The sequence below is a fragment of the Hetaerina americana genome, unplaced genomic scaffold, assembly GCF_022747635.1.
Source record: "Hetaerina americana unplaced genomic scaffold, ioHetAmer1.1.p SCAF_22, whole genome shotgun sequence".
In the NCBI taxonomy this organism is placed as follows: Eukaryota; Metazoa; Arthropoda; class Insecta; order Odonata; family Calopterygidae; genus Hetaerina; species Hetaerina americana.
In genome coordinates, this window is record NW_027286786.1 from 1197942 (window position 1) to 1214534 (window position 16593).

Consider the following 16593-nt stretch of genomic DNA (forward strand, 5'->3'; position numbering starts at 1 on the left):
ATAAGTCCACTAACCACCACTGTCCCAACTCCTTAGTAGGAACAATTGCAGTTGAACTGGCGAAACTGCTTCAAGTCCATAAGAAAGGTTGAAGTTACGTCGCAAAAGATTTTTTTACTATGTCCAGAACTCATTACTTTCTTCCCCAAATGTTAAACTTTCTTTTATTCTTATTCATGTGGTAAAAGTATTCTAATTAAATATTACCATAATAAAACCATACTATTGTACTAATATAGTATAATAGTATTAATAATGATAATTTACGTGTATAGTTCGAGCATTATTTGAAGCACCCTGCAAAAAGAGCCGTAGCATAAGGAGAGTAATTATTTGCCCTGAGAAATAGTTGACGGGTAAGGGCGTGGCGTGGAAGGCGAGATATTAGCTTGGCTGCCCCGCCGAGTGTCCTCAGGAGGATGAAAGCGTGGAATAAAACGCGGAGGACGAGCTACTTCTCCGTCTCTTCCTCAACCGACCGCTACTGCATCTATGCCATCTCATCCGCGCCTCCTGTAAAACCCATGATTTCAGTGTTTTTATTTAGGGCGAGAGAGACGCAAAATAATTGAGAGCTCTATGCATTCGAAGCATTTAATTTACATTTAAAGTGATCCTCTGACGTATTTTAGTGGTATTATTGGATTTTGCTGCATCATGTGGCGGATCGTATCTAAAGTTTATCACAAAGGGCAAAGAATGTTAACGAGGGTGGCATACCAGCTTTGTAAGGCGGCGTGATAATCGTCTGAAATTTCAACTGGAATTTCAGTGCTTTTGGTGTTCACGTACACAATGCATCGATGCATACCTGCCTCGTGCTTGCATAAATTGAAATCTGCTCAAAACATGCATAATAATAATTGGAACGTTGATGTGCGATGCAACTTAAAAAGATCGAAAGAGCAAGTGATTCAAATATTAAAGTTTCGTAACACCCTAGATATTGCTCTTTTTCTGATGCTTATTTATGATTTACATTTTTCACGGTCGATAGTATTTTAGTATATCGGTATAGTGATCGGGCCGTTGCTTTTCTTGATTTTTGTTAACGATTTGAACCGCGAAGTGAAAAGTAAAATTAGGATGTTCGCGGATGACACGGTGATCTATCGGGAGATATCTGGGGATGAGGATCGTTTTATTCTAGAGCAGGATTTAGATTGCATTACTAAATGGTGTTCTAACTGGGGATTGACTCTAAATTATAATAAATGTTCAGTGGTAAATTTCTTTAAAAGATCAACGGGATTTGCTTACAAATTAGCTGGAGGTGACCTAGCAGTAGTTGATACGGTGAAATACCTAGGTGTCACATTCACAAAAGACTTAACTTGGGGGACTCACATACGTAAAGTCTGCGGTCAAGCATATAAAAAATTGGGATTCATTAGACGCATTGTCGGCAAAAGTGACTCGAAGGTCAAGGAACGTTGTTACCACGCTCTTGTAAGGCCTCATTTAGAATACGCATGCAGCGTGTGGGATCCGAGTGAAAAAGGTCTCATTCGGGAAATTGAGAAGGTTCAACGCCGGGCAGCCCGTTTTGTAAAAAATTCCTACGATAAAACGCAAAGCGTCACCGAAATGCTCATGGATTTGGGGTGGGAATCATTGGCTGAGAGACGATTCAATACAAGATTGAAATTATTAAATAAATTTAGATCCGCATGTTTCAGCACCGAGGTCTCGCAAATTATTCGTACTCCTACATACATTAGTCGCTTGGATCATGCATATAAAATTCGGGAAATAGATGCCAGAACTAGCCGACTCAAGGACTCCTTCTTCCCACGGACAATACGGGATAGCAACTGCAGGGTTATAGATAGCAAAAATTCCACTTGCCACCCTCAGCGTCTAAAAAATAATTAGTTGTATTTAAATGCATGCTCTTCCACTAACCTTATGTGTTTTGCTATAATAACCCATTCTTTCCGAATGACCTCATTCATGTTCTGTTCATCTGTTTTTAAGTTTCCCTTTCAATCCCTCGTCCCTCTCCGCGGGGGCAAATTCCTGCTACCTGCAACGTTGGGTCGCATTCCCTGCCAATTAGAGACTCTTTGGGGGTCGAGTGTTTCGTGGTGCATTTTCATGTGGTAGTGATGTTTCAATTTCTTGCTTGTTGTGTCCTGGCTTCCGTGTTGTAGAATGTCTTTCGTGCTGCATCATGGGGTGCAGTTTTTTAGTTGTTTTGCGGTGTATGTGTTTGCATGAGTATTGGATGAAGGGATTTTTGCATGAGTGTGTGCGCTGCTGTGGGTGTAATTTTCCGTGTTTTTTTTTTTGCATGTGGTATTTTTCTTTTTTACGGTTGGTGACCTAACACCCCCCGCCACACGCCCTTGCGGCGGCTTGCGGGGTATTATGTAGATGTAGATGAGTGTGTGCGCTACTGTGGGTGTAATTTTCCGTGTTTTTTTTTTGGCATGTGGTATTTTTCCTTTTTACGGTTGGTGACTTAACACCCCCCGCCACACGCCCTTGCGGCGGCTTGCGGGGTATTATGTAGATGTAGATGTATATATTCTGTTGAATGCTACTCGTAGCATTTACGCGCGTATCATGACCGTTGCCCCTAACTCTTTCTTCAACATGTGAATTCATAAACCTTTAAAATACCAATTTCATTCGGTTTACGTAGCATGGAAACATTCCCTTGAAAAATAAAACTGTTATTTAAAATATGTAAAAATATTGTATTTGTGACTCATGGATAGACGGATGATTTCACCGAAATGACATCCTGGAAATACGAGCTATTAGTATTCGTATGCCAATTAGTAACTCATATTAGGAAACGTTATATGCAACCAGCGTTTCTTAGGGACCAAATACAACATCTCATTGGAAGAAATGAAAATATCAACTGAAACTCGTTTATACAAACCTTCCAAGTCGTTCTTTTGCGCGTTAAGTAAGGGTAACAATCCCGAATTTTAGTATTTTAATGGACTTATTTCCTTTCATTACTTTCCTTTAGATTGACCTGTTCCTTCGGACCCGTTCACATCACCGCATTGCTCCATGTGTGTGTGCATGCTGTTCTAGTTGTCGCTGATATTCGTCCTCTAATGAGTCTCAGATAGAATTCATTTACTCCGCTCCCTCCGGCCTCGCCCAAACCAACCAGTGAAAATACACCTCTAAAGAGACTTCGAGATCCTTCCTTTTTCTTTCGCAGGGACATCATACTTTGTATTGAACATTGCAACCATGAATATTGTTTTACGACTATTGTTTGCATGTATTGGTATGTGTATGTATGGTATTTGTATGTGAGTATGTTGTATGTATTGCGTTATAGTTATTAATTACCTAGGCAACTAATGTATTGTGTTGCTATATGCTAGTCCTAAAATTTTATGCGTATTAATTTTATTGCTATTTATACAAAATTATCTAATTTAAGTTTAAGTTTAATATTGCAGATGCGTGACGAGGAGTTAGGTGGCTTGGGAGGGGACATTTTAGCCTCAATCTCACCTCAAAATAAAGGCGAATATCCATCTATCCTATCGCACACCATTTACCCTACTCTCTCATATCTGTTTGATTATTCATCGTTCATCCATTCCATAAACATTCCCTAACAGCGTCCATGCATGCCTATCAACGGTGCATCCGATCCCCATTCTTTGAAAGAAATACACCTGGTAGGAAACGTTTCACGTCGCTGAAGGAATGGGGTGATGGCGTCAATGAAACTTCAAAAGAAGCTAGAGATAACGAGCGCTACGGGGAATTCATGGGAGTCGTCGCATCGCATTCCGCCCGTCGACTCCCAAATAAATATCTGAGAATGTTGCCACTTGCCCCTCGAATGGAAGGAATCTAGGATTCCAGAAGCGAGCTCTAAAAAGAGCGAATCACGTGATGAAATGGGAAATTGATGCATGGAATAGAAGTGACGCCGCTGGCTTCTAACGGATGGGCCCCGCCATGAGCATGCCCTCTCGCCCACCCGGCCTGCTTACTCGCGGTGGACAGGGGAAGTGTTGGGTGCGGACCTGTGTACATAGAATCAATCGTGCATTTGAGTTATTTGGCCTCTCTTGTCGGTAGTATACATAGAGACAAATTAAGTTTCACAATTGGAATTAAATTTAAAGCCAAATTAAACTTACTATTTCAATGAAAACAAATAAATTAATAAGTTATTTTTCTCAAGATTTGCATTCTCATGATTTGATTCCATTTGGAAAATCATCGGCTGCCGTGAGTCGCATGGAAGACACCGCCGGGTCGAGGGTTGTGCAACACTTGACTGAAGTGCCGGGAAGCGATTGATGCGGAGGACAGGTGCCCGGCAAGTTCGGGGTGCGAATCTGGCAACGGTGGCTGGTGCCGTGGCGATTGGGGCTAGAGAAGGAGAGTGGGGGGGGTGGCCCTCGAAGTCGTCCCCTAGTCATCGGGGGCACTCGCCGAGGGGCGTATCGTTGCCCTCTTGCCTTTCAGCTGCCCCCTCTTCGTCCCCCAGGCAACCAGGCTCCATACCCCGTCGTCGCTCCCTTTGATGGGGATGGAATCGCAAAAGGAATGAGAAAACGAGTCGTGCTTTTCCGTCCCGTCTTCAATTCCGAGTGGAGATTCATGAAGAATCTTCTCCCTAAAGGTAAATACAATCATCACAACTTTATAACCTAATTTGATGATCAACAGCCTTGGATAAAAACGTTACCTAATGACTAAGGGTAATAACTCTGATGTGCTCCACGCCACTTTAGACCTGTGGTTATTGAGAAAATCATTTGAGCTTCCGAGATATGCTTGACCTTTCGGGAAAGTGATCTGCAAGGGAATTGAGGGTTTCTCATGGCCAAGAGAGCGTCTCATACGACTGGTCTCTTAAACTTCGAGTTGGATCCATTCAACTATATTTACTTCCCGAAAGTATTTTTAAGTTTATTTTCTCAAGTATATATTATCAATAGACTTTCTTCGACGTATATTTTCTCTCCGCACTTAATAATTATAGAACACCTACAATAGAAAATGTTTGGTGTTATACGCAGATATAAAATGGTGAACCCCCTAAAAGTTCCAAATCTGCAAATGTTAGATATTATACTACAAAAGAATATGTATTGCAACTAATATACTTTCACATTTTTAGCATACGTAGCATATAAAAACTCTTAAGTGCCGCAGAAACGGCCTTGGTTTCGAGATAGGCTTCTCAGACCTTCCTCGAATGAGAATATCCCTATGCAAACGGACGGATACCCTCTTTTTTGCCTCAAAGGTGCGAATTAATTAAAATTCGAATCCCTTCCCTGTGCGAGCAGAACCGTTGGAAGTTGTATCAAGGATTCTGGACTTGAAAGCGGCCAACCGCCTTTGAAGCATTTGTGCCCGCATCCACCCTCCCCCCCAACACTCCTAACCGCCCTCCCCCCCCCCTGTGCGTCTTGGAATTGGAATCCCAGGATGCGGTCCCCTATTCCAGCGGTGACCGCCAGTGACGAACGACATCGACCCCTCGGGATATACCGCATGTCTTTGGCCGCTGGCCGCAGTCCCCGACCTCTGGCCGGCTAGTTTTTGGATCCCTTCTATTTCGATGCCTTCGGTATTCTAGCGCTTGCGGGCCACACCAACGCCCTCGGACGCCACTGCGGGGTCATCTTTGAGCGCAGCATTGACAATGGGAGTGGCACTTGGGGGCATTGGTTTCCCGACTGGTCGTATTTATGTATTTTATGAGTAAGCATGTTCTACGAAAAGTGCGGTAGAATACGCGCGATTGTACCTTTGTGCGTAAAACATTTGATGTTAAATAAACTAGAACACATCGAAGGTATTGCCATCATCATATTCCGCTATATCCTAGTCTACCTAATGGCGGTAGGGTGAAACGGTTCCTAAAAGCTGCTAATTGTTGCCGTGAAATTAAGATCACCTTGTATTGGCCATCCCTATTCGTCTAAATTGATTCATTGCCTTTCCATTCTCTCCGTACCGTTAAAAGGTCAGCTCTCTTCTTCATTATACCCCATTTAATATCATCTCCTGTTTTATATTATTCATCGCAGACTTTAGCATCTCCTGCCACTCCTTAATTTATTCAACCCCATTCACGGTTCTAATTGTGTACCCTACTTACTCTCTCAGTTATCTGGAAAATTATCCCTTGAGACTTCCCATGCAATCAAATTTATCCTCCTAAGGTGTTTTGGGCTTAATGGCTGATGAATATTTATTTCCAATCTCACAGTATTAACTTCATTAGACGTTACCATTCAATTGATTGAAAGAAAGAATAAGAAGTTACAACGCGATGTGTATATAGTAATGCCCGTCGTTAATACGTTTTTACGCTGTTCCCTTTGAGTGCAGGTTCCCCGAACCATTGGATGGGAATACCCTTATTTTCTTTTTTAAATTTTATTTGGTTGTCAAATTAGTTTTTGTCTCGTGCTAATAGAAGAAGAAATAGAAGAAACTTCAGAAGGAATTCGATTGAAACTCCTCGACTGTTGAAGCATTCCGTGATATAAAATAAACTAATACTTTCTATTTTCCCAAATTTTGGTTAATACACATTTAGAATTCCACCAAATGCTTAAATTACGAATATACAGTCAAATGCAGTGAAATCTGCGAAATTAACCGACGCCTCACCCATGAGCACGCAATTCCCAGAACTCTCGACTTCGGCGAACTCTCACTTCGGGTAATTCAGCCCTACGGAAATAATTTTCTGGGCAACTTATTTTCGAGAAAACTGGAGAGGTTCCAGCGACCTGGTACAATCCAGTACCGCGTACTCTTTCTTTGCTTTAGGACGTCGAAAGGGCCCCGACCCTTAAACTCCAATATATATATATATATATATATATATATATATATATATATATATATATATATATATATATATATATATATATATATATATGTATATAATTATTATTATTATTAGGTAATCTACCGGTTAAGGTAGGTTTTTGGATGGACGTAATTACTAATTAAAATTTGTGACCCCTAGCAAAACACAACATCCTAATAAATAGATAAAGAACGTACTACGGCCGAGTGCATGGAAAGAATGTAAAACCCAAAGCCGTACACTTAAGGGCACTTATAGGTGGAATATAGAAGGGGGTGGGAAAGTTGTCCAACTTTCCCACCCCCTTCTATATTCCACCTATAAGTGCCCTTAAGTGTACGGCTTTGGGTTTTACATTCTTTCCATGCACTCGGCCGTAGTACGTTCTTTATCTATTTATTAATGATGACCTCCAAGTCAACCGAACGTAATCGATATCACCGGCATAAGACCAACATCCTTAAAATCGGTGCGGACATTAACTTTCTCAAAAACTGCCAAAGTAACGGAATTCTCCCCCGATTCATCTCCTCGACCACCTTCGGAAAAAACCAATTTTCCCGCTATGATTCCATGATAAAAAACCGTATTTTGAAGTCTGAAATCCAATTCCTTTACGCAAAAAGATCAAAACTTGAAATTGAAGCCTACAGTATTCATCTTAAGTTAACGGCAGGTCTGGATTCAATTGAATTTACCGAGTGGTTAGAATATGATAGGAAAGTCCATTCAGTCAGCATCCATAAGCTACGGCAAAAACAATTCTCACTTTCCAAGAAATTCTCCTCCCTCAAGGACGAAAGCACCCATCCTCATGTTGCCAAGGCGGATCAATTCCCTTTTGTAGTTAATCTTTCCGAGACCAGCTTCTCCCGTGAGGAGTTACTTTTACTGAACCGAGGCCTGAATTTCAGTGTTAAACCCCCAAAACCACCCTTGAATGATCTCATTGCACACATAGAATCTGCCATTAAATACCTTGATATGGGAACCAAGAATCAAATCCGGACTTGCTGTGGGAACCAAATTAGGAAAAACCTTACGCAAGTCCCCAACAAGAGTGTACAACCTCCGAGTAACCTCTTTCCTCTTATCCGCTCACTTCGTAACAAAAACTGCTTCTACTTAAAATCTGACAAAGGGAATTCCTGTGTTATTCTAGACAAAGACACCTATCTTCAAAAAATGCAATCTCTTATTGACAATGGTCCCTACACCAAAATCTTAAAAAACCCCCTCAACAAAATGATCCTAAGCTATAAGTCTGCATTAACTAATTGCAAGCACCTAATCGATAAAAAACTTAAATTCAGACTTAATGTTTCGAACCCACACCTCCCACGCCTATACGGACTCCCAAAAATACATAAAACAGATTGCCCCATGCGCCCCATTGTGTCCGCCATCAATTCTCCCACCTACGAAATATCCAAGTGGCTTACGGGTGAATTCTCCAAGATTGGGTTTCAAAGTTCATCCAATATCAGAAATTCCATCGATTTCATTGAAAAAATCAAAAACATCACTCTTACGGACCATGAGATTCTTGTGTCCTTTGATGTAGAGTCACTCTTTCCAAGTGTTCCAATCCCGGATACCATAACATTTGTGGCGGAGTGGCTCCAGTCTAAGAACATTTCCCCGGTAGAAATTAGAGAATACATCCTCCTGACCAACCTTGTTATGAGTAACAACTATTTCTCCTTCAACAATTCCTTTTACCAACAAGACTTCGGCACCACGATGGGAAATTCCCTTTCTCCATTTCTAGCAAACCTGTTCATGTCCCGCTTTGAAGAGCAATGTCAAGAAAAATTTACCTATTTCCCAAAAGTTTGGTTTAGATATGTAGATGATATATTCGCAGTCTTCGATACTAACTCATCCTCTTTAGAAGCATTACAAAACCAACTTAACAACCAATACCCCTCAATCAAGTTCACAGTCGAATCTGAAACAGATCGGTCCCTCCCCTTTCTTGATCTTAAGATATCCAGAACCCCCTCCAACCACCTCTCATTCAACATCTACAGGAAACCAACCCACACCAACAATTACATACACGAATCTTCTTTCGATCACAAAACACACAAATTCGCTGCCTACCACTCCCTAGTACATAGGCTCCTCAATGTACCTTTGTCCAAAGCGGATTTCATAACAGAATTAAAACACATAAAACACACGGCTGTGGTGAACGGCTACTCAGAAAAGCTCATTGATAACATCTTAAAAAAACACAGGAACAAAAGACATCTCCAAAATAACACCACACTGTATACACCAGGTGACAAGAAATTTGTCAAACTACCTCACCACCCACAACTAACAAAAGGTCTTCCTTCTATCTTCAAAAAAATCAATTACACACCCACATTTGTTAGTCAAACTAAACTGAAACACCTATTTGTTAATCCAAAAGATCCTATTGAGACCCTAGACAAATCTGGAATCTACAAAATCTCCTGCCCACATTGTGACTTTCTTACATCGGGCAAACTCGCAGAAATATTCGCACACGCTTTAAAGAACACGCTGCATGTTACAGACTGGGAAATTTCAACAAATCATCCGTCGCCCAACACATACACGAAAACTCACACAACATCACAATTGAAGACCTACAGCTATTGAAACATGTGCCTAATCACCTACTCGACCATTACGAAAGTCTGTACATTAACAAAACAAAAGAAAAACTCATGAACAGTGACAAAGGCCCAATATCGTCATCCTTGTTTTCAATCTCCCTTCCGGAATCATGACCGTCCCTTCCCCAACGGTCAAACGACCATCCCCCCCCCCCCCCCTTCGACCTTCAAATTTCCCAAGAATTGTACCTTCTCCTGTTGGCCCCTCGCCCACCCACCCGTGCTTCCCCCCCCCCCATAACCTTCCCCCGTCCGTTACCATCCCCCCCCTCCCCTACTTAACTGTTACTTACATATTTTGGCTCCGACTAATCATTCTTCTCTGAAGAGGCCTGCTTAGCAGGCGAAACACCTGGTGTCAGGTTTTTCGGCACTTTCCCCTCCAGCACTGTACTTTGGTGTCTTCCGAGTTTGAGTGACGGGTCACTGGCGCCGGGTTTCCAACCCCGTAAACCCTGTGTGTGTGTGTGTTTGTGACTTGCGAAGGTCAATTTGTTTGCAAATACCTGAGCGAGGGAGTAAGTGTTATATAATTTTTTATTTTATTTTTTCATTTGTTTGAGTGACTGGTCACTGGCGTCGGGCTTCCCGCCCCGTAAACCCTGCGTGTGTGTGTGGTTGCGACTTGTGAAGGTCAATTTGTGGTGCAAATACCTGATCAAGGGAGTAATTGTTTGAACTATTTATTTTATTTTTTCATTTGTTTGAGTGACGGGTCACTGGCGTCGGGCTTCCCGCCCCGTAAACCCTGTGTGGGTGTGTGGTTGCGACTTGTGAAGGTCAATTTCTTGTGCAAATACCTGATCAAGGGAGTAATTGTTTGAACTATTTATTTTATTTTTCATTTGTTTGAGTGACGGGTCACTGGCGTCGGGCTTCCCGCCCCGTAAACCCTGCGTGTGTGTGTGGTTGCGACTTGTGAAGGTCAATTTGGTGTGCAAATACCTGATCAAGGGAGTAATTGTTTGAACTATTTATTTTAATTTTCATTTGTTTGAGTGACGGGTCACTGGCATCTGGCTTCCCGCCAAACAACTTTCCCACCCCCTTCTATATTCCACCTATAAGTGCCCTTAAGTGTACGGCTTTGGGTTTTACATTCTTTCCACAACATCCTACTTTACATCAGGTCCCTCTTCAGCTCTGAGTACTTTCTTCCTCTCTTCATCCCATCCAACATCCCTATCCTGTTCCTTCCCTTTCCTCTTTTGCCCAACATTCTCCCCTCTATCACAGTCTTCAACATCTCACTGCCGGTCAATGCGCCCCTCATCCACTTTTCCTGCCTCCATAGGATTGCTCCCAACAAACCCCTCTCTTCGCCCACCATACCAAGTACTTCCTCATTTGTTTTCTTCTCTGTCCATTTCACCTTCTCCATTCTTCTCCACACCCACATTTCAAAAGCCTCCAATCTACGTCTATCCTCCTGTTTCAATGACCACGTTTCCGCACCGTACATAGCTACGCTCCATATCAAAGTTTTTAGGAGTCTTTTCTTAACATCCTTACTCAACGTCCCCGTCATCAACTCCCTCCTCCTTGTGAAAGCCTCTTTGCCTAGCGCATTTCTTCTCCTTACGTCCCTACTACTTTGACCATTTTGGTCCAAAACACTACCGAGATACGTAAACTATTCTACCTGCTCTAGTTTTTGCCCTCCTATTTTAATGTTTAGCTAAGCCTTTTTCTTTCAAGAAAATCGCATAACCTTTGTTTTATTAATATTAATTCTCATCCCATACCTGTCGCACTGAATTTCCAATTCACTCAGCAATGCTTGCAAACCCTTGGCTGACTGACAAACTAAAGCTTGGTCATCAGCAAACCTAACTGATTTTACGAATTCCCCGCCCACTTTCATTCCTACCTCCAGTTCTTCCCACGCCTCTTTGATCATTTCCTCTGCATATAGGTTGAACAGCAACGGTGATAATGGGCAACCCTGCCTTACACCCCTTCCTAACACTGCCCATCCGGGCTCCACGTTCCCCACCCGCACCTGAGCAGTCTGAGACATGTACAGGTTGCGGATTAGTCTCCTTTTTCTCCAATCTATTCCTATTTCCTTCAATATAGTCATTAGGTTTCCCCAATTCACTCTATCAAACGCTTTTTCGAAATCTACGAAACAGGCAAATACCTCCTGGTTGTGTTCTACATTCCTCTCGATTAATAATCTCATTACTGCAATGGCATCACGCGTACCTCACCCCTTCCTAAACCCAAACTGATCATTCCCTAAGTAATCATTTGCCCTATTCTTTATCCTTTTTTTGATGATCCTGAGAATAACTTTAGCTGCGTGGGATATCAAACTTATTGTCTTGTAGTCCTCTTAGTTGTATGTTCCTTTTCTATGTCTAACTTTGTTGGTCTAAGTTCTTTACTATACAGTTCTTTTATATATTCCTTCCATCTCTCTTTGATATTTCCGGTGTCAACTATTAACTTACCCACCTTATCTCTTACTGTTAGCATATATCTTCCTTTCTTACTTCCCGATAAAGATGTAACTTTGCTGTACAGCGCACCAATTTCACCCTTCCTCTGCAAACTTTCCACATGCTCACACTGCCTCTTCCACCATGCTTCTTTTGCTTTATTTGTTGTTCGCCTCAATTTATTGTTTAACTCTTTGTACTTCATTTTGCCTAACTCTGTGTTTACATTCTTCCATTTTCTCCTCTCATCCGTGATCCATGGTTTCCTAGTCCTTTTCGCGTTAACGGTTCCAATAGTTTCTTTTGCGGCTTTAGATAACCCTTTCTTGATCCTTCCCCATTTTTCTTCGATTGTACTTAGCTCTTTACCATCCTCCATGATTTACTCTACAGTCTGTTTGTACCCCTTCCTTGTCAATCAATTTAAAGCTTCTAAATTCTATTTTCTAACCCTCCGCCGCTGCCTTATCTTTTTGAAACGAACGCTACATTTCATACCAACTTATTTGTGGTCAGGGTATACATATATATATATATATATATATATATATATATATATATATATATATATATATATATATATATATGTATATATCGATTATACGGAAACACTCGCACGAGCAGTAGAATAAATTAACGTTCAAAGAACTTGCGGTGAACACTGTATTGGTAACAGAAAAATGTGTCTGCTATTGCGAAAAAATTAAAAAAGAATTCTACTGTAGCTTAAAAATGTTGTCGAATGACCACGTGTTCTACTTATTTTTTCGTCACCTCGGTCCAATGAATAAACTGTGGATATTAATGACACTCAACACAATTTCGCATAATAAATGACTTCTACGAAAGAGTGAGTTAAATAGTACTGTCATTTAGAAGCTGAATTGTATTTTTTTAAAATAATAATCATATCGCGTGTCTACTTAGATAGTTAAATGAACAATCAATCCAAATATTCTGGTTCTGAACAATTATATTTTTATTTTAATTCACAGTTTACAAATTGTAAGTATTTTTTATTCTGTGTACTGAATTTTTACAATCAATCTCGCAACAGTTATTATAAAAATTGTTCTTCAGGTGTTTGTCTTTTAAGCGATGGGTAGCCTGAGGGCTTACAAAAATTTTGAAAATTTCGTCATTTTTTTAACATAAATGGCAAATTAATTCTTAATATGCAGATGGAATTCGTAGATGTTATTTTCTGCACAGTGTGAAATTGTATAGCCATATGTACGTATTTTACACTTTCCGGTGCCCATTCAGTGACATTTACTTTAAACATGTTCCATTATGTGAAGTATGTTACGGATCGCCAACAGAACCGTGCCTAAGGAATGCTTTTATTTGTATTGAGGAAGACCGTCGCCTGGTATAACATGATCCGTACAGGTGGGTTTGCATATACATACGAATAAAAACGCGTGGAAATTATTCACCTGCCAAATGGAAAAATCTAGGGAGGTCATAAATCGTCCTGAATCGACCTGAATTACGGATGGTGGGGAAATGTAATGAAAAAGTTAAAGAGAGGTGTTATTTTGCTCTAGTTAGACCTCATTTGGAATATGCCGCAAGTATTTGGGATCCGTGGGAGAAAATTTGGCAAAAAGAATTAGATAAAGTCCAGAGAAAATCCGCTAGATTCGTTAAAAATTGTTATGATAAGAACACAAGTGTGACAGATCTCTTAGGGGATTTAGGCTGGGAACCTCTTGAAGTGCGGAGAGAACAAGCGAGGCTTAGACTTTTAGAAAGGTTCAGAACAAACGTGTTTAACTATGACACTGAAGGAATTGTAATGGCCCCACACTACTTAGGTAAATCAGACCACAAAGATAAACTAAGGGAGATAGATTCCAGGACAGATCGGTGCAAATACTCATTCTTTCCCCGAACAATCAGAAAGCATAATAGTAAGAAACCGAAGTCACTTTAGAAATATTGAAAACATTGAATTTACAAGTCGGAGCAAAGTGAAACACTGCAAAGCTGTTAGGTATACTTTAAGGTGCATGTGTATGTAAGATGTAGTTTGAGTGTTTGCATCTGTGTGGGGTGTAAGTGTTCATGCATGAATGTATGCCATTTTTTTTTGTGGATGTATGATTTTGTGGTTATTGCATGCGGTTTTTTTTCTTTTTCTTTTCTAAATTACAGGTGGTGTCCTAACACCCCCCGCCACACGCCCTTGCGGCGGCTTGCGGGGTATTAAGTAGATGTAGATGTAGAATCTTTGTCACAAGTAAATGAAATAATTGGGTAAATATGTATCGTTGAAAACTTTGGTGAAATCGTCCAATTGGTGATCCATCCAATTCTATTACTTCAGTGTATCATCAGTATATCTAAACCGATAAATAACTAAGTTTCTATTTATTTAAGCTTCTATTTATTTTTCGATTTAAAGAAATTTATTTTCGAAATTGCCAATTGAAATTTGACCAAGTGCGGAAGGAATCCGGGCAATCGTGAATAAAGCTCTCGGTCTCCATATAATTTGTCGTTAAAGAGGAAATGATAAAAATTCCATGCACAATTAGTTAATAATGAAGATAATTAAGTAAATTGGTTGTCTGCAAGACATTCCCTCGTTAGCCATTCAGTCGTGTTGTACATGGCTTCAGTAGATAGCACATTTGTGGAAACATTGACAATGTCCGCATTCCTTTCGGGGAACTGTTCTATATTTGACCATGACCAAAAGATGATGTACCATGCTTAGGTTGAAAGCCATCGTGTTGAGCGAAAGGTCTATTCAAGCTAAGAGCACTTTTATGAGACTGGAAAACTCAGGTCTAATAGGAGTACTTAAAACTAATATAACTTAATAGCATACTTAAACCGGGTTATTTTAAGTCCTTACACCACATATAGACGTAAGAACATTCGTGTGGTACCCATAAACATGCTTGTGGAATAATAAAGAATATGAGGACATGATGAAGATGAGGAAGTATTGAAGGCCTCGCTTGCAAAAATGGTGACGTTTCATGGCAAACACGTAGAAATTTAAGTGATGGAGCAAAAGAGCACGTTAGTGCTTTTTCAAATATGACCATGAGGATATGAGTCACTTAGCTAATCATCTTTTATCCTGTGACCACCGAAGTGATTTTTTATTGTTATTATCCCTAATAATCCGTGGGAAAAAACGTGATTTATAAACTAGAAATTGAAGTTTAATACAACTCTTCAACAATAGGTGGTCATATAAGCATTGTGAAAGTAGTGGGTGTGCTTTATAAATGGTTTGTATAAAATGTATCGGGAAAATTTTTTGGAAAAATATATTTATTTTAGATATTGCTATGATTCCTCAATATACTTCAAAGTGTGTCCCTTTAGCATCAAAATACTTTTGCTATCGGCTTTTCCACCACTCGAAGGCTCCCTGGTAGGTGGATTCCGGAAGGTCCTTAAGGGTACGCGTGGAAGCTTCTTTGACGGCAGTTAAGGTCCCATGGTGGGAGGGTTTGAGGGAAGATTTCACTCTTGAAAATAGGATAAGACTGCTGGTGCCAATTCTGGACTGTAAGGTGATTGGGGAATAGTCGCGATGTCGTTTCAGAAGGTCCTCGCAAGTAAACACTCGACTCTGCTTTTGGTCGTCCGTCTGAAGACCCCCGGGACGAGTTTTGGCGTAGACCTTTCGTATCGCCAAATTTACTGTGGCAATTCTGTCCACTGCCATCTTGTCAATGCCAATATACGATCTGAGATCATGCACACATTTAACGGATGGCCTGAATCCTTGAGTTCTTGTAGTTTTGGAAGAAATGATTTGAAAAGAAGAATTTTAAGGATGAAAATACTTTGTCAGGGAGCGAATTACAGCAAAAAGCTAATAACCTAATTAGAATTGAAGCTACAAAAAAATTTATTTGTTAAAAAGTCAGACATACAACCACATAGATTTCTAAAAAGACCATTTGAAGTAATCATGCAATGCAATAGATTGTGCGCTTTCTTTATCTGGGGAACAAATTGGCCTCATTACGCTTCGCAGGCGGAGTGTCCGTTTCTTATTGCGTTGCAATTCAATTTTTGTATGTACCTGAAAATTTTGCTCAGGATTGCGATAGAATCAAAGCATGCAATTGATCCTGTGGCACGTTCTATTTACTTAAAGCAGAGTTGGTAAGCTAAATCATAGGCATTCCAGGAATTTACGATGATATTAACTGTTGTTTTTCAGGGGTGTTATTAGATAGCAATTTGCTTTCATTTAGCTGTGAGTTCATTTTGAAAAGTGTTTGAATCTGAGTCAAAGAAATTTTGCTCATTTCTAAAAAAAAGAAAGTTGCGTGGTGTTAATTTTTTAAATAGCATTAAAACGTTAGCATGTGTGTGCGATTTAGCATCGTTGATATTTTCGGTAAACTGAAGGAATAGTTATCAATTCACAAGGCAAGGTGGTTCTTTTCATAATAATATTTAGCGCACATTATTAAGAAATTTGAAGCGGATATTCTGTTATCCAAACGCTTGAGTGACAAATTAATTGAATTTTTCATGCTTGAGGAGGTTTACAATAAAACCTATTTGGGTTAATAACAGTCAACAGGTATCTGCTTTAAAAGGCGAGTTTTTAAGGCGCTTTGCTGATTTTTAATCCTTAGAAGATTAAATAAATTTCCTCTCCCCTTTCCATATGGAAGGATCA